This window comes from Rhipicephalus microplus, chromosome X (assembly GCF_043290135.1).
Source record: "Rhipicephalus microplus isolate Deutch F79 chromosome X, USDA_Rmic, whole genome shotgun sequence".
NCBI classification, from domain to species: Eukaryota; Metazoa; Arthropoda; class Arachnida; order Ixodida; family Ixodidae; genus Rhipicephalus; species Rhipicephalus microplus.
Window position 1 is genome coordinate 357,089,485 of NC_134710.1, and position 23,594 is coordinate 357,113,078.

Sequence of the window (23,594 nt, forward strand, 5' to 3'; positions counted from 1 at the left end):
TAGATTACGTTAGGACTCTAATAACACCCGACCCCATTTTCGCTCACCAAAGCATCCTAAATCCGGGGGCTCCCGGCTTACCAAGCAAGCGCCTGAACATGACGAGGTGAGCTATACACGAGATGCTTCTCCCACTGCTCTTGTAAAGGCCACTCTTGAGTATCAAAGAATCGTTACTGAAAAGAAGCTTGGCAGGATATGACAGTTGGTCTCGCTCAAAGCTAACCGCGGTACATAACCGGTCAAAAAATATTTTCCAAAGCAGCCGGCACGTCTAGCCAGGTTACAACCACATCATAATCTATGAAAGCCACATTACAACAAGCAATGCAGCAACGACAAAGCATGCAAAGTTTTCAGCAACAGATGTATGCTGAATTTCAAGGTCTTAAAGGTTATGTCGACGAACCTATCGCCAGCATAATGACCGTGATTCTGAAATGAACTAAAGCAGCCAGGGTACTACGTCTATCCATTGTCTGAAACACATTCCGACCTCACACAGCAAAAGCACTATCCATGGCTAGTAGAACACAAATGCAACCCGAATATCTCGAAATATGGCAACGGAATTGTCGCACCTTCCACAAACGAGTGGTGGCTATACAATTTTTTGAAGGACCCCTCACCAGGCCTCGTAATAAATTTTAGACTGTGGCATTTGCTATGTCTCCTATTAAGAGCATCATGCCAGAAGAATTGCTTAGTTGGCTCGATATGAGCTGCGCACATCTGTTATTTTGAAGCCGCGCAAATTCATGACGCGAGGAGGGTAGCTCGAAACCCTCACCACTAGCCCCGCGTATAGACTAAAGCCAAATATTCCCTCTCCGACCTCCTAGCACCAGAAAGTTATGCGCACGTAAAGGAACGTGCGCATGACGAGCCCGAACAAGCCCAATCAATGTCATCAAGAAAAACATTTTCTTGCTTCCTCACCGCCTCCGTGACGTCACTCATTTTGACCGAGTGATTGATTGATTTGTGGGGTTTAACGTCCCAAAACCACCATATGATTATGAGAGACGCCGTAGTGGAGGACTCCGGAAATTTTGACCACCTGGGGTTTTTTAATCTGCACCCAAATCTGAGCCCACGGGCCTACGACATTTCCGCCTCCATCGGAAATGCAGCCGCCACAGCCGGGATTTGAAACCGCGACCTGCGGGTCAGCAGCCGAGTACCTTAGCCACTAGACCACCGCGGCGCGGCTTGACCGAGTGATCGCGCGTACGGGAGGCTGTGAATTCATTGCCACCGTCGTTTTCCGTTAGAAGATCGCCTTCGAGGCGAGTTTGACCTGCATAACAACTTTATTCAAACTTTTGTCTTTGGAAAGGCGCTGATTTAGGTAATGTATTACAGGTTAAAGTTTTTCGGAATATATTTGTAAGCCATTTATTATTCCACGGAAAAGTCACAAAGCATCATGCGCTATTGAACTTGTGGTCGATTTATAAGGCCATATTTGATGGCCCGACAGCGTGACGCAATGAGTAGGGTAAGTTTTATTCATTCTTTATTTACATACCACGTGCTCACACATACACACACTTTCTAGAAGATGCGCAGAAGTTATCACTTATTTGCCAAGTTTCTGCATGCTGTTTTAGGCTGAGTTAGCGCTCTTGTACTTTTCGGAACATCTTTATTCATTAAACATAGTTATTGAAGAGAGTGTTCTTAGTTGCGCAAATATGTTATTCAGCACAATGTCCGGGTACTAACCATTGCAACAGGTTAGTACCTATGTTGCTTGCAACAGGTTAGTACCTATGAAGCAACGTCTATGTTGCTTCATAAAAATTTTCTTGTGACAGGCACAAAAGACATTAAGTCTTTTGCTTCGCCCCTGCGTGCTCCTCGGTATATCCCACTTAAAGAGGGTTAATTTTTACGCAGTGGTTCGGTATGGGAAGCCAAAGTATAATTTCAGCACCCAGCATCGACTGCCGCTTCTTGTGAATTTCAGTTTCCCTTAAACTATCTGGGAGTACCAAGCAGATAACCCGAAAGGCCGGGAACTTGAGCGAGTGGTTAACGCACATGGCCTTCAACTTCTACTCCCAAAACATCCGACGAGATTACGTAACAGTGTCAGTGCAGAGAGATTTCCTAATTTCGCATGCATAAATGATGTCAACGAACGGTTCTGGAGCAACCTATAAGGGAATCTGGGCCCTGATCGCTATATGTTGTGTTGAGGAAGGGACGAGCCACCATGCTCATGGCGAAGCCCACCCGTTGACCACTTTTTTATTCCGAATGCTCTGGTCCTCCCTTCATTATGATAGCGACGTTCTTAGTCGTTTACACAATTTTTAACATCCTCCGCGCCCCCCTGTACTCACGGGGCTGTGCTGTCAAGATGTACGTCATTGACCTACGGACTGCCTTCATCTGGCCGTCGTCGTGAAGGGCGAGTCAGGACGGAGCCGAAGTAGATATGAGGGCTCCCGTCTTGCGTGTCAGTAGCCTCTTCCAAAATTCTACACTCTTATGTTTTTATGTGGTTACCACAGCTTAGGCAAATTATCTTAATGTTCCAATACCTGAGGTTATACCCGATAGCGCTGCAAACTGGGAAAGGCACATACGAGAGGCTAAAAAAACAACTTCTAAGCCACTAGCGCTCACAGTAGAAGAACCGGTAGTTGATATCCTTCTGATACATATTTGGTAAGCGAAAAGAGGGTTGACCAAGGGATGTAATCAGCAACTTAATCGAGAACTGAGCCACCAAATTACTGAGGTACCCGAGCAGGCAAACACGCACAGCAGTCGTAGACAACCAACTGGGCGAGATTTCGCTACTCACTGCTCGAAACTCCACACACCTTCAAGACACGAGCAATACTGCGCAGCGTAATGAAACTTTGTCAAACGAAAAAAGCTCCAAAGCACACTCTTCAGCACTCCAGAGAATTTCTAATTGCTTGTTATAAGCTCCGAGACAAGTACATGCGCGCTCAGAATTCGGAACGCCGAATTCACAGCCGTTCGCAGACGAAGCGCATTGGCGGATAAATACAGGCAAGGCCCGCGCATGTGCCGTCTATCTATAGCTAGCAAGTTTTATCTCCCTAGTGCATCTAGATTTGCGTTGTTGATCTCCAAAAGACTAGCGCAAGGTTGTCTTCAGCAATATGACAATGAAGGCTGGACGTATGAGGGCACCTGTCACATGCCGCACTCCATAATTCATAAATATGAGAACTATTCGACTCCTTGCGCCGTGTTATCGTAATTATCTGCATCATTCTCGGAGACTATGTGCTAATAAAGCGGCATGCGCAATATGGCATCGCTGCATTTTTTAAACCATGTTAGTCTGTTTCTCGAAGTACTAGTTCTAGCTTTATTTCTCTTCCGATCCGCGTTTTTACTAGCTTGGTTAAACGTGGAAAATTTGCACTATTACGTGACGCCCTAACAGATGTGCCTGTGATGGCGCCAATAAAGCATTCGAGAAAATATATGAAGGTGGCATGCTTGTCAAAGCAAATTTCAGGCAGAGAGACTGATTTTGTGTGTATTCTAATAAGTATCGTACGGCTTCAGGCTTTTTTTTTTGTGCATCTCATTTCGTGGTATATTTAATCCCAAATTAGTTACAGAAGGTAAGTGACAGGTAACTAGTATTTTTACATTTCGATCACGTGTCATCGTTGGTTGCGACAGTCATTCATTGTCTATTGCTTAGAGGTAGTATACAAGCTATTCAGCGATAGTCTAAGCTAAATGCAAAATAAATAGCATCATAGTAGATACGCGTATTCGTAGAAGAGAGAACTTTCGCTTTAATTTTTCATACAAAATAAAGAATCGAAACGTAACTGTATTGGGTCAATATGCTTAATGTTGCATCAGACGAAAACGCCACCCTTTGCCAGCAGCAGGCGCACTTCCCGTAAATATTCTGATGGAATGATAAATACTGAATAACGTGACACAAGAAAAAAAAAGCGCTGGAGCACATGCACAGGCATGCGCGCACGAATGTCTATGCTCCAACGCGATGCATGCTCACACACAGCTTGTCACAGAGACTGATCACCCAGTCCTCCTTATGTAAGAGCTAAGGGGTGCCTAGGGCTACTGTTTTGAAGTAACGCAACCCAATTCTACGTACACTAGGGAGCTTGCTTCATTTAGAGGCAGGCGGCTCACGCGCCGGCCATCGCACAGCTTTTCGGTGGGCACGCTCCGGGGTCGATCGACTGCGTGTGCGATGTTCCGAATTATTTTGAGTGTTTGTACTTAGACGCGGTCACCACTCCTCCGTGCACTTAGGCATACCGAGGGCAAAAAACAAAGCATTGCTCGACGCTCTGATAACCAAGGCAGATGTATGCACGGTAGAGTAGGCAGCAGCGTGCAATAATACCCGTAGACCTTATCAGTTAACAAACGTCATGATTCGGAACCTGAGTGACGAACACTCAGAACAGCGCACTCGATATTTTAATGAACAATCATGAGAGAGGAGTGGTTCCACGACTTTTGAAGGAAGCTAATATTGTTCTTATTCCGAAGCCAGGAAAACCAACGATCTATAGATTATTATATGAATATCCCTAACATCCTGTTTTGGCAAATTATTTGTAAAGGTTATTCTCATACGCCTCAACACTTATATTGAAAATTTTTACCTCCTTCCAGCTAGCATATGTGAATTTTTCTAATGTCAACGGCGGACGTTTTCATGCTCCTTCAAGAAGAGGTACTTTGCAGTACCAAGGTTGTTGCAGAACAGCTCGTCCTAGCTCTTGATTTTAAAATCGCCTTCTACACTATGTCCCATAATCTGATATCATCTGAGTGAATTAACATCGGCTGTGGGCAAAAATCAATGACGTTTTGTATGTAGCAGCCTATGTCCTGATATATTAGGCATATAATTGTATGTAAAATGTCAATTTTTATTTTCTGAAATAAAAAATTACATCGCCGTTGCGTCGTAAGTTATCTATAGAATTATTGATTGGTTAAGATGTAACAATATTTAGCACCTCAAGCACGTGAAGAGTGAACATGAAGTGTTAGTTGCTCAGACAAGTATTCGCCGATACTATGCCATTTATTGCATTATCTTCTCGACATGTGCCTGTAGATGGCGCTATACGCCAATATTTCAGTTCACACCATCATTTTCATGCATATACTGGAACCTTAGAACTTTCAGCCATTGCAGCAACAAAGGTTTTACGTCGATGGTTACGCACAGGAGCGCGTTACCAACGATAGCGCACCAACAGTTGTATGTAACACACTTCCCAGCACAGAAATTTTGTCTCGTGCAAAGATGCTGCCTACTAACAACATCTGTGCATAAGCGCGCGCACTGGTCATGGGTGTTGGGGAGGGGGGCACCCCCCAGTCACATAAGAAGGGGAGAACGCTAAAAAGCAGTCCCAAACATTTAGGAGGGAGGGTGCTGCGGGGAACCTTTGCCCCCGATGCCGGATTTTGAGGAAGGGAGATCAGCTTTTGAGTTAACCTGATGTTTCTTCTAGGGATATGAATTCAAAAACTTCAGGGGGGGGGGGGGGCACCGCGTTCACTTTGGCAGTGATAGCGAATGAAATCCTTCAATAATACGGTTAGTGACGCAATGCGCGGGCACCCAATGAAACGATATATCATGTGAAAAGATAACATGAAGTGTTAGTTGCTCGGAGAAGTAGCTACCAATTAGGTGGATTCGATTGTCGGCTCCGCCATCAGAAAAACATTGCCAACGTACAACACCTTCCAGCTCCATCGTTCCGTTCCCCGAGAATATATACCGTGTACACTGTCGTCCTTTCCGAAAGGAAACACGTGACCGCGTGGCCTGCGCTCTCCTCGCCGCAGTTGTCTAGTGGCTAAAATACTCGGCTGCTAACCCACAGGTCGCGGGATCGACTGCCGGCTGCATTTCTGGTGGAGGCAGCAATGTTGTAGGTCCGTGTGCTCAGATTTGGTAGCACGTTTAAAACCCCCAGGTGGTCGAAATTTCCGGAGTCCTCCACTACGGCATCTCTCATAATCATACGGTGGTTTTAGGACGTTAAACCCCACATATCAATGAATCGCTCTGCGGCGCCTGCCTACATCCCCATCAACCGACAGCAAAATGAAACACGTTCGCTTTCAGCGTCATCTGTTACAAAAAAAATACCAAGTTATGGCCGATGGAGAAGCGCTGCTAGATTGCACTCCCTCTGCTCAGGCCTGCAGTGCGCAGTCATCTGCCAACATATCAAACGTTGTGCGTGACCACGGCGCACGCTGCAGTGATCACCCGATATTGCTCGCCGCGCGAGTGGCGAGGAAACGTAATCTAGCAGCGCTTGTCTATCGACCATGTCTCGTTATCTTGCTTGGCCATAGATGACGCCAAAAGCGGACGTGCTTTCTTCGCTTCTCGGTTGATGGCGCTGTAGGCAGCCGCCGCATTACGCAGGCTACGCGTTCGCGTGTTCCCTTTCATAAAGAACGACAGTGTACGCACTACTTGTCTAACATGTAGTAGTCGTCGCAAAGTAATAAGTAATCTACAACAGCGCAGGCATGTTCTAGTAGCCGTGATGCGGCTTTCATTTGAAGCTTGTAGACAGTCGGTTTGCCTGTGCTTGCAAGCACACAACGCGAAAACAGTTTCGTAGTGGCATGCCACAAAATAATTCTCTGATTAGCTCCGATCATGTGATATACAGCATCTGCTAGGAACACGAATGTAAACACGGCGTTAAAGCAGCTGTATCGAGCAACAGGACAATCTGCTGCTTCTCATGGGCCATGAGGCAATTCATTGACGTCAGGTTTGCTTCTTCCAAACCTTTTTCAGCATCACAATTCTCTTGATGTGAGCAACGCTGCACACGAAAAGCCGTCGGCATTGCCGTTATTAACATCCACCACATGTTAATATGGGCGCTCCATATGAATACATGCAGAGCGCTCTCAGCCTTCAACGTGGCGGAAATGCACGAGGTGGCCGCTAGGTGCCAGCAGATTTTGCATAAGATCTCTAAGGTTAGGCATAAGCGATCAGATCTTTTTCCCGTGCATGCCCAATGAAGCTACACCACAGAGGGTGATATCCTTCTTTCTTCTCTTCAACATCAGCCTAATGCATTAGCCAAAAGCCTCGATGGCATATCTGGGCAAGGGTGTGCGTTCGTTATATGCGGGCTACATCACTTTTGGTCCAATAGTGGTGCTTTAACACAAAAAGCAAATGCTACAAGACGCAGTGACTACTGTTGAAAATTTTTATGCGCGCAGCGGAAGGAGACACTCCCGATAAAACTTAATTTATCAAAATCTGAGGCAATGCCGCAGAATTCGCGATGCAGGCAACCTTTTTTCATACCCAGCAATTCGGGACATCGCTTTTAGTTATCCGTTTTTCACACCAGGTGGCATACAGACCTTCAACTTTGAAAACTGGCGCGATAATGCATGGCGCGTGGTAGATGAAGTGGCCATACAAGAAGAAAACAAAACAAAGCAGCTCAATGTGTACTGTCGCGACTGAGAGCGAACCGTGATCAGCGATTGATAAGCGCAAGTCGTACGACGAGCGGTTGGTTGGTTGCTCTGTCAACCAAGCTTTCTCGTTGTTTTTTTTGCATTGAATCCCTGCGTACAAGTGCCTTGGTTGTGCTTGAAAAACTTTCATTTGGAAAGGGTGTGCTGCCCCTCCAGGAATCTCGCGCTTTTCAATATATTTCATCCGGTTGTATGGTTGACGGCCCCTCTGGTTTCTTGAAAAAAGTTAGGACGTCTTTTTGTCGCTGCCGTTTTTGTAATATTTGAACGCTAATTTCGAGAAAATATCATCAGCCTAGGAGATGGCGATGACGCTTTAAAAATATGCAGAAACAGGCTTCACGTTGTTAATATTGGCTGGCGTCACTTATTGATTTTTTTTTTCGCACTATACAGTGAAAGCAAAGTGCCGTGCCGTATTTGCTGCCAGTGATATTTTTTAGGAGTTCAAAATGAAGCAGGAATAAAAGCCTAAATTCATTAGAGGGACAAGATTCCTTATATTTTTGCCAAATTTAAGCAATTTAAAAAAGACGCCTTAATTCAAACAACGCTCTTTACGCTTCTAGAGCTCATCATGAAAGAAGGTCGAATTGCATTTCATTGTACATGATATGCGCCGCTGCTGCGCCGCTGCTGAACCTGTGGGCTTTCCGCACTCGGAACGTGCGGTAAGCGAGGGGTGTCTGCTACTCGCCGTAGTTTTTGCGCTGTATTTGCAAGCAGGACGCATGAAGTATGCTCTATTTTAATAATGAGGTGTGGAATGGAGTTCACCCATTGTCAAAAGTTGCGTTAGTGCCTGGGGCAGCAAGGGAGCGCAAAAACTGATCTTTGAAACGGCATCAACGCAGTCATTTTCTGGTGCTAGATTTCGGGTACGCTAATTTTGTAGCTGTGCGCGCGGAAAATTGTGTAGCATGAAAGAAAAGAACGAAAACAACCTGAATCGCACGGGCAAGCGAGTAATAACACCATGCATGCATGTGAAGAATACAAGTGATGAATAGTGTTTTTTCAGTCAGCTGAAATACTTGCGTGCAGTGACCGCGTGACTCATCGTTACGGGCTTTTTAATCACGGTAACCGGTGGGTCACAGCCATACACACATGTTGCATTAAAACTCTTGCTAGCCTGCGCTTTTACTTTTTAAGAACAGCTAGAAGAGAACACGGTCGTACCACCGCAATATCTTTCAGCTTATTTCGTTTTAGTCCTAACGTACAGCAACAAAGTTTGCCATGCGTCAAGCTGGTTTTCAATTTAAACATTCGAAAGAAGACCATCAGATAATATTACATGTTTATAAAATATATACGTAATATAGAAAGGTGCCTTAAATATATCCACACTACGTAAAATTAAAGATACAAACAGCAGCACTCTCGCTGTGCAAATTAACTTACTGTAACAAAATACGTCGAGCAACTACAGGTGTAAAGATGTTCTGTCATTTCAGGAAATTGTTGAATTACGTATTTAAAACTTATGTTCCATGCAATACCTAAATGTTCCATACTTAAATGTTCCATGCAATAAAATATATATTTTAAAAAGGTATAGGAACTGTATGTTTCGGTGAAATCTGAGGTCACTTATGCGTCGAGATTGTTCTTGTATAGAGGAATCGCATCAGCATAAAGCTTTCGAATGTGGTAAAACATGAATAGTCCTTTGTTAACAGTCATACGTTTTCATAACTCCAACTATTTAATTATTCATAGAAATGCACATTTACCAAGCCCGAAACATCGAGTATGCGAAATAAATCTCTAAAGTTACTTACACGTTAAAATTCACCGAGTGTTACGCTAACACACGGCGAAAGCCGCGTCAGGAATTAATGCCCCACGTATGCTTGTTTTCGGACGTTCGCTCATAACATGTTCATCTATGTGATTCGTCTTGATTCAAAGCGTACCTCATTTTTTTTTTTGTACAAATTTTACGAACGTGCTCAGTTCAAAATCTATGGGTAAGTTGTAAACGAGATAGGTGATGACCACGTTTTCATCATCTGGTGGAGAGGAATCAGACCACACGTCATATTTTAAAACGAAAGCCTCAGATCATTCATGGCACGCGCATATTGACTGTGGGCATCGGTGTCCCGCCTCGGCGGTTGCAGCACTTACGAGCTTAGGCTTGCACACACGGTTATCCAATTTCCCGTCAGGGAGAGGGGGTGAAGATTCATCTCAGTGTGCCCCCCTACCTAGTATGTCAACGTTTGGGGCTGACTTTGAGCTCGTGACTGAAGTGTTGCAGCACCCATTCCATATATTGTCAACTTATGCGAGTGATCACTTTGCGCAAACTAGGGAAGCAGCGAAACAGCCACCAACCCCCCCCCCCCCGCACCCACCCTCTGCGAGCACGTCTGTGTGTACGAGTGATCCAAAAAAGTATCACGTGGTGACGTCATCATGACTTAAACGATGCCAAAGCTTGTGACGCCATCATGTCGCCTTATTATGGCATCGTCACTTTCACAGCCTCCGTGACCGGCTAACCAATCATGGATACAGTGACAAACAAAGTGAGGTGAAGAGCTTGAATTAAATTACTCAAGACTATACAGGTCGTGCGAAACCACCTTCGATGCAGAAAACTTTCGGGGGAGGGGGGTATTTTAAATTCCTCGACTGAAGAAAAACAACGTGTATTTTACACCGAGTTGTCTTAGGCGTCAGCACAATTAAGGGCCTTGTGATTTTTTTGTTGTTAATGGGGGCGTAAAAGGTAAACATGTCCAGTTATTGATCTCGTCCCCGATTAGTCATGTTAGTCATACAATGGTGCCGATCATGAACCAATTGAACGAGACGCTAGAGTTACGGCAATTGTCTAGTTTTTTTTTTTTTTTTTTTAGTACCGCGCCCACACCGACGGGCAGATGGGCACACTTTGTATGAGCTATTTGAGCCTTTAATCTATCTGAGAAAACAAGATAGGGCCGCAGAAAGACTTAGAAAACAAATGATTGATTGATATGTGGGGTTTAACGTCCTAAAACAACCATATGATTATGAAAGACGCCGTAGTGTAGGGCTTCCGAAATTTCAACCACCTGGGGTTCTTTATCGTGCACCCAAATCTGACATGGGCCTATAGAAAAAAAAAGAGAAATCTAACGCACAAAATGAAAGTCTTAAACGCATTAGGAAGAACTAGCCATATACTGCTCACACACATGCTGCGTTCTAGTGGTTATTCATACGATTTCTAGCTTACAATATTCTGTAGCACGTCCACTTTCGTTACACGTAACTAAATCAAGCCCCCTTCGCTTTTGATAAAGTGCGTCCAGAAAGCGTTCCTCAGATGGCCGAGTACGCGTGTACCATTGCGATGATATACTAGCTAGACATAAACAATGTCTCCATTTCACACCACGCAAACGCATTCTAAGCGCAGTGAGTTAATGCAGCATTACGTTGCAAGGACATAGTATTCAGTATCAACAAAATTATCACAATGTTGGCTAACAGACGCAAAAAAAAAAAACAGGCGCGTAGCACACACCCGCTGCTTCGCCGCGGCTTCTATCGCGGGAAAAGCCCACGGGTCTGGCACGACAGCGCCGTGGCGCAGAAGTTCACTGCAAAATGTCATTCCTCCTCTCAAGTGCTGGCGGGCGCTTTGGACACTCCCCCATATTCTAGGTCACTCTAGCGTGGCTAGGAAACAGGCTGCCGGTTTAAAGGCCACGTGTTTTAGTTTTGTGGCAACGAACGAATGTGTTTTGTGCAACAGTGGAAGAGGCGAGTGGTTTTGTGGTAGTTTCGGTGGTTGATTAGCGGTTTTCATTCACAGCGCGTGACCTGCGGGACCACATAAGTGCGCTGCGTAAGCATAGCAGTCGAGAGTACGCACGAGGATGTCGTGAGCGTAGCTCCGACTGTGTGCATGCGACATCTCCGCTGCTGCGCCGGATTAAACTAATCACGTCACTATTCGGTGCGCGGAGCAGCAGGATTTCACTCTCACATGTGAATCTGGCTTTGATAAAGGCGAAATGGTGGAAGCGCGTATTATCCCAGAGAAGTTAGACTGGCGGCACCTGGTGGGAGGCATAGTTGACGTCACGGCAGGGATTCTTCGACATCCGCCGTTGCACGCCTACAAAACATGCGCCCACATCATGCGCTGTTGCGCTGTTTGCGATCACTTTTTGCTTGACTCGAGGTACATATTAACGACAAAAGCAGCATCAATAACGACGGAAAATTTTTGTTTAGTACAATACCAAGCGGTGACGGCACTATATCGAACTCATTTTAAATCGGGTTTGTTGATTTCGCCCTATAACTCGGGGATGTGTTCGATTCTCGGCCGGCATTCTGGCCGGCGATTCTCGATTCTCGGCCGGCGATTCTCGGCCGGCATGGGGCACTACGGGCTCAAGGTACGATCTGTTAGTATACAACCACGAGTATATTCTTTATCGTTAACGTGGGAGTCGGAAATCTTCTAAGACGAGCATAATTTGGACTGCTTATAGCAAGCACACGTGGTATTTTTCATGTTGATGGCGCTATTGCTTCGCGGTAACATATTCGAGATATTATGGGGGATGTTTACACCTTCAATTTTGTTTCTGCTCGCTAGGCTATCCCATGACGCTCCAATTCCACCTGAAAACTGAAATAGTAGCTGCGAAAAAAAAAACACGGCAGCAAATTTTGAGAGTAAGTCGGATATTACGAAGCTCAGAGCATTTTGGAGATACAATTGGCACGAGGTGTTTTTACGTTTGTCGAAACGTGTAATGGTTCAGAGGCAAACATTTGGGAACGCGGTAATATGCACGAAGTCAGAGTTGCGATGAGGACCGGACGCGATCTAAAGAACATGAGTGTACCACGAGTTGAACCTTCACGGGAAAATGACAAATGTGGCTGTTTGATGAAGATGTGGTATGATCAAGCTTTGAGGTGATGAGATGGAAAGAAATTCAAGTAGAATAGATGGGCACAGAGAAGTGTTAGGATCTTTGTGTGTTAACTCGCCGTAGATAAAATGAGCTATGAGGTTCAGCAGCAAGTATGGAGGCATTCTATGATAGTTCGAGGGCAGGCGCTTTACTGTTTTCAGCCAGGTCGAATTTCATTAAAGCGCTTAGTTTCAAAACGAGATTCAGGCTCGTCTTTACAAACCAACCTTATACCTTGCCTTCCTTACGTTTCCAGCCCATCACCACGTTTCACGAACAAACCTAATGCTTCACTCCAATGTTTCCGTAACCTAACCATCGGAAAAAGGTGCCGTTTCATCAAGTAACTCAAAAGGTACCTCAAGGCGCCAGAGCATAATGATATCTGGGGTGTTACGTACCAAAACCAGATATGATTATGAGAGACACCGTAGTGAAGGGCTGCGGAAATCAGTACGATCAGGTGTTTTTTCAACGTGCACTGACAACTCACTGTACACGGGCCTCTACCATTTCGCCTCCACCGAAATGCGGCCGCCACGACTTGGGGGGGGGGGGGGGGTTCAGCGGCCGAGCACCGTAGCCACTGATCCACCGCGGCGGACGTTCTTGCAACGCCCTATGGCTAATTAAGAAGTCCAGTGCATCTTAACTATGACATCAACGATCGCATCACAATAATCAGCAGCGCACTGGTGGCCACTGGCAGCCAGCTGTCACGGCCAAGCTTTGATGCTGTAGAGATGTGTCGGTTGCTGTCTCGATGTCTTTTCTGAGGGGCTTCCGGGCCAGCCGCAGCTCCGAAATCACAGTTTTAGTAGTGGGCATTTATGTTCTTTATATGGTCTCGTCCCGCAATACCAGTTTTCTCATACATGAAGCTAGCAAAGCAGAGGCGAGTAAGTCATCTACATGATATGTATGTCATAATTTGCATGTAAGAACCTGTTGTGTATATTCGTCATACAGTAATGTCACGCCATATCGGCTTTGGAATATTTTGTCACGGGGTCCTGACGTGGACGAAGGGAGCAGACAGCAGGTCTAATAATAAGCTGTTTATTTCGGGCCGTACTTGTGGCCACGTGAAAGTGAGACTACAGCAAGACACTGTCACTGATAACGGCTAGTAGAACGTCGGCCGTCGATGATCTGACAAGCGGTGAAGCGTGTCGGCATTTATGCACTCGCCATCGAATATTCTAGCGTTATCACTAGAGGCGACTAATATTCCAGAATAATCTGCACTGTTCGCAAAGTGGCGTAATCTTAACAAAATGATATACGGCTGTCTCAAAGCTTCTCGAACACTGCAGGCGCGGTGGGTGCTGAGAAATGCTGACAATAAAACGGGGCGATAACAACACTGGAGGAGGGAATGTGGCAGCATTCAGTGGACAAAGTGGTCATGAGTGTTGCATGAGCGTGGCATGTAAATGTCATACACGGCGCACAGACAGCCAGACAAACGGAGACGGACAAACGGAGACGGACAAACGGAGACGGACGAACGGAGTCGGACAAACGGACACGGACAAACGGACACGGACAAACGGAGACGGACGGGCGGAAACGGACGGGCGGAAACGGACGGGCGGAGACGGACGGGCGGAGACGGACGTGCGGAGACGGACAGACAGACAGGGATGGACAAACGAACGGACGGATGGACAGACAGGGATGGACAAACGAACGGACGGATGGACAGACGAACGGACGGACGGGCGGAGACGGACGGGCGGAGACGGACGGGCGGAGACGGACGGGCGGAGACGGACAAACGGAGACGGACAAACGGAGACGGACAAACGGAGACGGACGGGCGGAGACGGACAGACAGACAGGGATGGACTAACTAACGAACGGACGGATGGACAGACGAATGAACGGACGGGTGGACAGACGAACGGAGAGCTTTAATGAGGTCCTAAGGGACTAGCCGGAAAGGACCCGCTGGGCCCTCGGCTGGCTGCTCACATGTCGGAATCGGGAGGCCAAGCCTCTCCGCTCTTTCACGGGCCCTCTGGAGGGTCGTTGACGGCGGACATATTATGATTTTTACGGTAATAGTGGTCGTTTGTGTTTGTAACACCGTAACATTGCGTAATACCAGTCTTAGTAAAGGCCCTACAGCGGTAGTCTAGTGGCTGAGCTACTCGGCTGCTGACCCGCAGGTCGCGCGATGGAATCCCGGCAGCGGTGGCTGCATTTACGATGGAGGCGAAAATGCTGTAGGCCTGTGTGCTCAGATTTGGGTTCACGCTAAAGAACACCAAGTGGTAAAAATTTGCGGAGCCCTCAACAATAACGTCTCTCATGATAATATGGTGGTTTTGGGACGTTAAACCCCACATATCAATCAAGTATAGAACTAGTGCATAAAACGGCCGGAAACGCACTATGAGTGGGCATGTAAGTCATGCTGTACATGACATGCACGTGATAATTTGCATGTAAGGACCTGTTATTTATGCTTATCAAATATGTCAAACAAGATGAAATTTGGTATGCATCCAGTGAACGAATTGACCACGAGCGCATCATGAGCGTGGCGTCAAAATCATGTGATACATGACATACGTGCCATCGTTTCGTGTTAATAGTTGTCATTTATATTTGTCATACAGTAACATTGCATAATGCCAAATTTAGCATATTAAAGACAATGAAACTAGCGGAAATGCACCGTGAGCGTAGTATGTAAATTATGCCGTATATGACATGCGTGCATGTAATGACCTGCTTTTTTGGGGTCGTACCCTCCTCCTCTGTAGTAGTAGCAGATGTATGTACGTAGCCAGCCACCTCTAGTTTATGAATTGCTCAACAAATGGCGTTGTGTGTATATGCCCGTTAAGACAATGTAGCTAGTCTACAAGGAGACATTATATGGCTGTCGCGAACAGGTTTTTTCACTTAGCGTTTAAGTGTCTATCCACCTAGGCTGTGCTTCAAAGGTCTTTCATTTTTTTAATTGTGTTTTTCGTTGCCTAAGGCACCTGAAGGTTGCACAAACACTACAAAGAGCATAACACCAGTTCATTATCATCGTCATTATCTCGAAAATATCAATAGATGCCATTAGTGCCTTTAATGGGACGGTGCTAGTGTTAGGGACAGACAGACAGACGAGCGAACGGGCAGACGGATGGACAGATGAGCGGACAGACACACACAAACAGACATAGATACACACAAACAGAGAGAGACAGACACAGACACACAGATAGACACAGACACACAGATAGACACCGACACACAGATAGACACCGACACACAGATAGACACCGACACACAGATAGACACAGACACACAGATAGACACAGACACACAGATAGACACAGACACACAGACAGACACAGACACACAGATAGACACAGACAGACGGACGGACGGACGGACGGACGGACGGAGAGAGAGAGACTGAGAGAGAGAGACGGAGAGAGAGAGACGGAGAGAGAGAGAGAGACGGAGAGAGAGAGAGAGATGGAAGCTTCGCCCCCCTCATCATCATGAACTCCCTGGATATGCTATATTTTTTTTTTGTTCGACACGCAGTCATGTCACGTGATATCAAATTTAATGTATATCCAGAAAACGAAGTGGCTGTGAGCGCGCCATGAGCGTGGAATGTACCTCATGCCCTACATGACATGCATGTCTTGAATTTCGTGTTAATAGTCGTCATTCACATTTGTCATGCAGTAGCATTGCATAACACCAATTCTCCCCGCAGGGGCGCCTGTTAAAGCAGGCGTTTGGTGTGTAGCGACACCACGGACCCGAGCTAACGGGGGAGTTTCTACTCCCTCCCACGCCTAGCCGTGCGTGGCTTTGCCGTGTCTGGAGAAAAGGGGATCCTGGGGGTTGAGCTGACGCTGGGTGATTGGACCTTTAAGGCCCCCCGGCAGAGGCAACACACCCCTTTGGCCCCGGCTTCACGTAGACGGCACCCCTGGGCTGACCCACCCAGGGGAAATCGGTAGTCGCCTTTTCCTATTTCTCTCTCTCTCTACATCTTAGTCTTTTCTCCTCTTTAAATCTATCCTGTCTTCTTCTCTCTTCCATTTACTTCCGATTTTTCCTGGCGGCAAGGGTTAACCTTGTGTATGTGCTCTGTCTTGGGCACAATACATTTGGTTATAGCGGCTGTGTACAGCTGATGTTGACATGCCTCAGGACTTGTCACGTCCCCGTGTTGGGCTCCATGGTGGGCGGCTGGCATGGCTGCCGAACTCACATTTAGTTTATGGCTTTTTCTTCTCTCCCTCCATTGCATGATCGTCTTCTCCCGAAGAGAGGGCGCACCGAAGACTTTTGCAAGTATTTCAGCAAACCGAAAGAAACCTTTCCCCGCTACCATGTAATCCATTGTGAAACCGCTGAAAAGAACGCCAGAACTATTTCGCCTTTCGTTGTTTCCAAATGCCTCACCACTACACTTGGACCAGGTTACCAGGCTACAAGAATGGCTAGTGGGGATCTCCTCCTCGAGGTAAAAAGTCAGAGCCAGTACGAAAACCTCTCAAAACTAGAATCGTTTGGAAACATACCTATGTCAATTACACCGCACCGCTCACTCAACACTTCCCGAGGCGTTGTATCTGATCAAGACTTGCTTGACCTGACTGAAGGTGAGCTCCTCGAGGGCTGGAAGGACCAGCAGGTGACACAAGTGCAAAGAATCAAAATTAGGCGTGATAAGAAGGAAATCCCAACAAAACACATAATTGTGACATTTTGCACCAGCACCCTGCCTGAACATCTCGAAACGGGATACTTGAAGTTGAATGTGAGACCTTACATTCCCAACCCACGACGTTGCTTCAAATGCCAGCGCTTTGGTCACGGCTCTCAGAGTTGCCGCGGCCAACTCACCTGCGGAAAGTGTGCCACCACAGGACACGCTACAGACGAGTGTAAGGTGGAGGATGGGGCCCACTGCGCAAACTGCGATGGTGCCCATCCCGCATACTCCCGAACCTGTCCAACATGGAAAAAGGAAAAAGAAATTGTTACAATCAAAATCACACAAAACATTACTTTCCGAGAAGCCCGTCAACAAGTATCTGGGCTTTTCACAAACAAACCATCGTTTTCCGATGTAGTGCAACAGGGGGCAGCACTACAACGGCCTGCGGCAACTGCCCAAGAAGGCACAGTGTGCCCAGGCGGTCGCCAATGCCCCCACCCACGGCGGGAACAGCCAAGGCTGCCCTGCCACTCGTCCCCACGGCGACAACCAAGGCCGCTGCAAGCTCTTGCAGCGGCCAGGGTATCCCAGCACCAAAGGAGGTTCCTTTGACCTCTAGCCCAAGAGGACCGAAGGTTTCGCCCCCCGAGGTGGAGACCCCAGGGTTGGCCGATATGAAGGCCTCGTCTCACCAGGCGAGGTCCCAAGACCAAAACATCAGCTCGCAAATGCGGGCATGCAATGTCTCTGAGGAGGCAATGGACACTACGGCACCCCTGGTGCAGAAAGATCGGCGTAGCTCCCTGGAGCGCGCCAAACGAAATAAAAAGCCAATAACGGGGCCCGGCGACGGCCCTGTTCTTTGAGTCTTAACGCTTAGCTTAAGAAGCACACACACCCATTGTTCCTTACACACAGCACTACGTTACCTCCAATATGGCAACACAAATAATACATTGGAACGTCAGAGGACTCCTCAGAAACCTCAATGATGTTCAAGAGCTCTTTTGCAAACATTCGCCGAAAGTGCTGTGTGTACAGGAAACTCATTTAAAATCTAAAAAACACGAATTTTTTGCGTCGGTATGTTCTCTTCCGAAAGGACAGAGATGATGCTGCGGCATCATCCGGCGGTGTAGCCATTATTGTTAATCAAAAAGTAGCATGCACACATTTACCACTGCAAACAACACTAGAGGCAGTGGCTGTTCGAGCAGTTCTTTTCAACAAGCTCGTCACCATCTGCTCTCTGTACATACCCCCACACCACCGTCTTGGAAAACGAGAATTCGAGTCCTTAATAGACCAACTACCCGAACCTTATCTGGTCCTTGGTGACCAGAATGCTCATAGCAGTCTATGGGGTGATTCTCGCTGCGACGCACGAGGTCGTCTCATTGAACAGTTCCTTTTTTCCTCCGGCGCCTGTCTGTTAAATAGGAAAGAGGCAACATATTATAACCTTGCCAACAAAACCTACTCTTCCATAGATCTCAGCATCGCATCTCCATCACTTGTACTATTACTCCAATGGAAAGTTCTAAATAATCCCAACGGAAGCGACCATTTTCCTGTCGTTTTGAGTACACAAACATCATACGAATATCCTCCACGAGTTCCCAAATGGCTTATACACAAAGCCGACTGGGAACAGTTTCATAACAAAGCTCACTTATCTTGGACTGACATATGTACGCTAAGCATAGATGAAGCTGTGCAGTACTTCACAGCTCTCCTTATTAACACAGCAGCCAAATAATGCATCCCACAAACATCTGGACAGCCCAGCAAGCGACACGTCCCATGGTGGAACACAAAGTGTCGTAATGCGCGAAAGGAACAGAACAGGGCATGGAGGTTGCTGCGCAACTCGCCGACAGCGGAAAACCTTGAGAGCTTTAAGAAAATAAAGTCTCAAGGCAGGAGAACGCGTCGGCAGGCCAGAAGAGAAAGCTGGCAGAAGTTTTTGTCAGGGATCACTTCATACACACAGGAGGCTAAAGTCTGGAACATGATCGGTAGGATATCAGGAAAACAAGTACACACACTTCCACTCGTAAACACTCAGGGTGATACCTTGGAAGACCAGGCAAACTTCCTCGGTGCACACTTTGAACAAGTATCCAGCTCGTACCACTATACTGACACTTTCCAAAAATACAGAAGAAGAATAGAAAAGCAGAAACTAGAACACAAATCCACTAGATACGAGGCATATAACCAAGCTTTCAGTCTAGCTGAGCTCCGAACATCTCTAAACTCCTGCAGTACCTCTGCCCCAGGTTCTGACCGTGTGGTGTATGAAATGTTAAAAAACCTACCAGCCGAAACACGAAAAACCTTACTTTGTTTGTACAATGCTATCTGGTTTTCTGGAACTATCCCTATCTCCTGGAAAGAGGCTATTATTATTCCCATTTTGAAAGAGGGCAAGGACCCTTCTTTAGCTTCAAGTTATAGGCCTATAAGCTTGGCTTCAAGTCATGCAACTTAGCCATGTGTGAGCGGCAGGTTCAGATGGGTTTAAATAAGGTCTCCAAATGGGCAGACGAAAACGGATTTCGACTTAACCCACAAAAAAGCACGTGTGTCTTGTTCTCTCGAAATAGAGGCATGCACTCGGAACCCGACATTCGGCTGAACGGGCAACGTCTGTCCGTCAAAGCCGAGCATAAATTCTTAGGCTTAATCTTGGACAACAAGTTGACCTTCGTACCGCACATCAAGTATTTAAAAACAAAATGTTTAAAAGCCATGAATGTTATAAAAGTGTTGTCACGTACTACGTGGGGTAGTGATAGGAACACTATCATGAACCCTCATGAACCTCTATGAACCTCTATAGAAGCCTTATTCGTACCCGCTTAGATTATGGGGCCGTTGTCTATCAATCTTCCACTCAAAGTGCCTTGAAGATGCTTGACCCCGTGCCCCATTTGGGCATCCGCCTTTCTACGGGTGCTTTTCGCACCAGCCCCGTAGAAAGCCTTTATGTTGAGTCAAATGTGTGGTCGCTTCATCTGCAAAGAACCTACATGTCCTTTGTATATTTCCTTAAGGTGAAAGCAGACAAGAGGCCACCCTCATACTCTACTATTAATGACTTGTCGAGCTCCATTCTTTTTCAAAACAGGCCTTCAATGAGGCAGCCCTTCTCAGTTCGCCTGAAGGGTCTAGCTGAGGACACTGGAGTGTCACTCGAACACAGTTTAATGCCTCCTGTAGCATACCCGCCACCGTGGCAGTGGCAGACTATAGATTGCGATGTGTCTTTTTTAGAAGTTACTAAACATGCGCCTATTGCCCATATTCGAACATACTTCTTGGAACTTCAACACAAATACACACGTCCTGAGTTTTTTACAGATGCCTCTAAGTCTAACTCCTCTGTGTCCTACGCTGCTGTTGGCCCTTCCTTTTCGGATGCTGGCCCTCTACATCCAGGCACAAGTATCTTCACAGCGGAAGCTTACGCGATACTTGTGGCAGCTAAACACATCAAACAATCACAAATACAAAAAGCAGTAATTTATACAGACTCTCTCAGTGTGGTAACGGCTCTGCGCAGTCTTAAAAAACAAAAAAGCCCTGTCCTCGTTTCACTTTACTTCATTTTTTGCACCCTCTACACACTCAACAGACATGTTGTTGTGTGCTGGGTGCCAGGGCACCGTGAGATTCAAGGCAACGTGATGGCGGATCAGCTTGCTGCATCCGCCCACGAAAGCACCGCCATTACACCGACATCAATCCCGGTCCTTGATCTTAAGCCGTCTCTCAAACGAAAACTCAGGGACTACTGGCAGAGCAAGTGGGATACACACACACAAAACAAACTACACGTTATCAAGCCACACCTTGGCCACTGGCCACCAGTATCAAAATCACGTCTAACAGAGGTAACACTAACAAGACTCAGGATAGGACACATATACGCGACACACACACACATCTTTTGTCCGGTGGTGATCCACCATTGTGTGATAAATGTGGTGAGGCATTAACAGTTCTTCACGTTTTAATTCAATGTAAACATTTAGACACTCTAAGAAGACAACACTTCCCACTATCCTACCGACAACATATACCTTTACACCCTGCAATGTTCGTCGGTAGGGAACCGCTTTTTAGTCACAAATCATTATTAGCGTTTTTAAAGGAAATTCATAATTTTCATATCATATACCCGGGCATACCGTAGCACGACCTCTCTAGAGAGGTTTTTGCTGCGGTGGCTACACAAGAAAGCACTTGCCTCACGGCCCTTGCACGCAAGGGTACTAACGTGTGAGGTACTTGTGCTAATGTCATACATGTCCACCATCGTTTTTCATTATCACCAACTTTTGTCACCTATCCACACCACACACACCTTTCACGGCATGGTCATGATTTTATTACTTGCATGTTTTTACCCGCTTTACTGCGAGGAATTTTATGGCCCTTATACAGCCGCTAATCGCAACCATTGTCCACATTCTTGTCCATGAACTGGCGCTCTTTGGCCATCGAATGGCCCTTGCGCCAAAAAACATCATATATCATCATCATAACACCAATTCTAGTATATATCCAGTGGAATAAACGGCTGTAAAGGCACCATGAACGTAGCTTGTAAGTCATGCCGTACACGACATGCATCTCAGAATTCGCGCCTTAGGGTCTGTTTTTTTACGTTCGTCATGCAGTCATGTCACAGCATGCCAAATTTTATATACATTCAGTAAACAAAACTGCCGCGAGTGCACCATGAGCGCGACATGTTAATCATTTTATGCATGACATCGCACACGTCAATTTTTATGTTTACAGTTGTGATTTATATTCGTCATGCAGCAAAAATGCATAATACAAATTTGAGTGTATGTCTAGTGAATGAAACAGCTGCAAACGCACTAAAAGAGCGGCATGTTATTCATGCCGTAGATGACATCCATGCCATATTTTGCATGTAAGGATCTGTTATGTTCGTCACACAGTCATGTCACGCCATATAAAATTTGGTATATATCCAGAAAACGAAACGGCTGCGAGCACGCCATGAGCATGGCATGTAAGTCATGCCGTACATGGCATCCATGCCATAATTTGCATGTATTGATCTGTTCTTTGTTTTCATCATACAGCCATGTCAGGCCATATAAAATTCGCTATATATATCCAGGAAACGAAACGGCTGCGAACGTGACATGAGCGTAGAGCGTAAATAATGTCATACACAACATGTGATGATTTTTATGATAAGTGTCATCTAAGTTTGCCACGCAGTAACATTGCATAATACCGATTGTAGTATATACCCAGTGAATGAAACGGCCAAAGCGCACAATCAGCGTGGCAAGTAAGTCATGTCATAAAACGAATTATCTCATAATTGTTAATACCTGCCATTTATGTTCTTCATTCTCTTGACACGCCTTACTATTTTTCATATACCTTGAACTACCGCCGCGAGATCGGTAATAAGGTGGCATGTAGATAATAACTATAATGACATATGTGTGACGAGTTTCATGCTATGACCTGACATTTATATTCTTCATGCAGTCATGTCAAGCCGCCGCAATTTCGGACGGACTTTAATACCTTCAAACCTGTATGCCATTTCGGACACTTTTCGTATTAAATCACTCAACACAAAAATAGCATATAAATAATTGATGGTAATGAAATTGAACTCCTCAATATTGAGAACAATAAACAGTACAAACGAAAGATACGAAATTGTTATCTACCACCATATCGTAACTGCTCACATAACACTATCTGTCCTGTACTACATATGTGCTTCTACATTGAGAGCTTTCCCCAAATGTTTAAATTAAATGGTTACATTATTGATAAATATTTATTGCAGTAAATGAATTCCTGATGCTTTATCGACATAATGTACCTCACATCTGCAAACTTTTGAACAGGTTTTGTCGGGATCAACGTCCACGTTCGCATCGATTTACTGACAGGTGATTCTTTTACCCTTGTATGTGTTTTACCATGCATGCGTTTTACCCATCAATTTGGAAAAGCTCCTCAGGAAAAAATCCACCCAGTGTAATGTCACCGAATTGCAAACACAAAAATAGGTTGTCCTACCGCACATGCCGCTAGAGTGTAATTAGCGAATAACTTATTGTTGCGATACAACTAGGTTTTTAATAAGCATTCCACACATTTTCAATAGATGCACAAAAATGTCTCGGAAAAAAATGCATCCAGCCAATTAATACGAATCGCGTTGTACAGCATAAGGGCTTTGTCAGCAATAAGTTCCTGAAGTGCAATTACCGAAAAATTGGGAATTGCTTAGTAATCATTTTTCGAAGAACGCTCTCCATAGCGTTACGCCCAGCGCTTCCCCTAGGGACCGGCTTAGCCGCAGTTGTCGATGTCCCAAATTGCTCGACATATTTCAGAATGACACCAGA

The 23,594-nt window shown here is 45.8% G+C and overlaps 1 protein-coding gene across 1 annotated transcript in view; it reads left to right on the forward strand.

Moving 5' to 3' along the window:
• Positions 1-23,594, forward strand: part of LOC119161981 (uncharacterized) — a 178,156-nt gene that overhangs the window by 1,181 nt on the left and 153,381 nt on the right. The gene's annotated exons all lie outside the window — the stretch shown is intronic.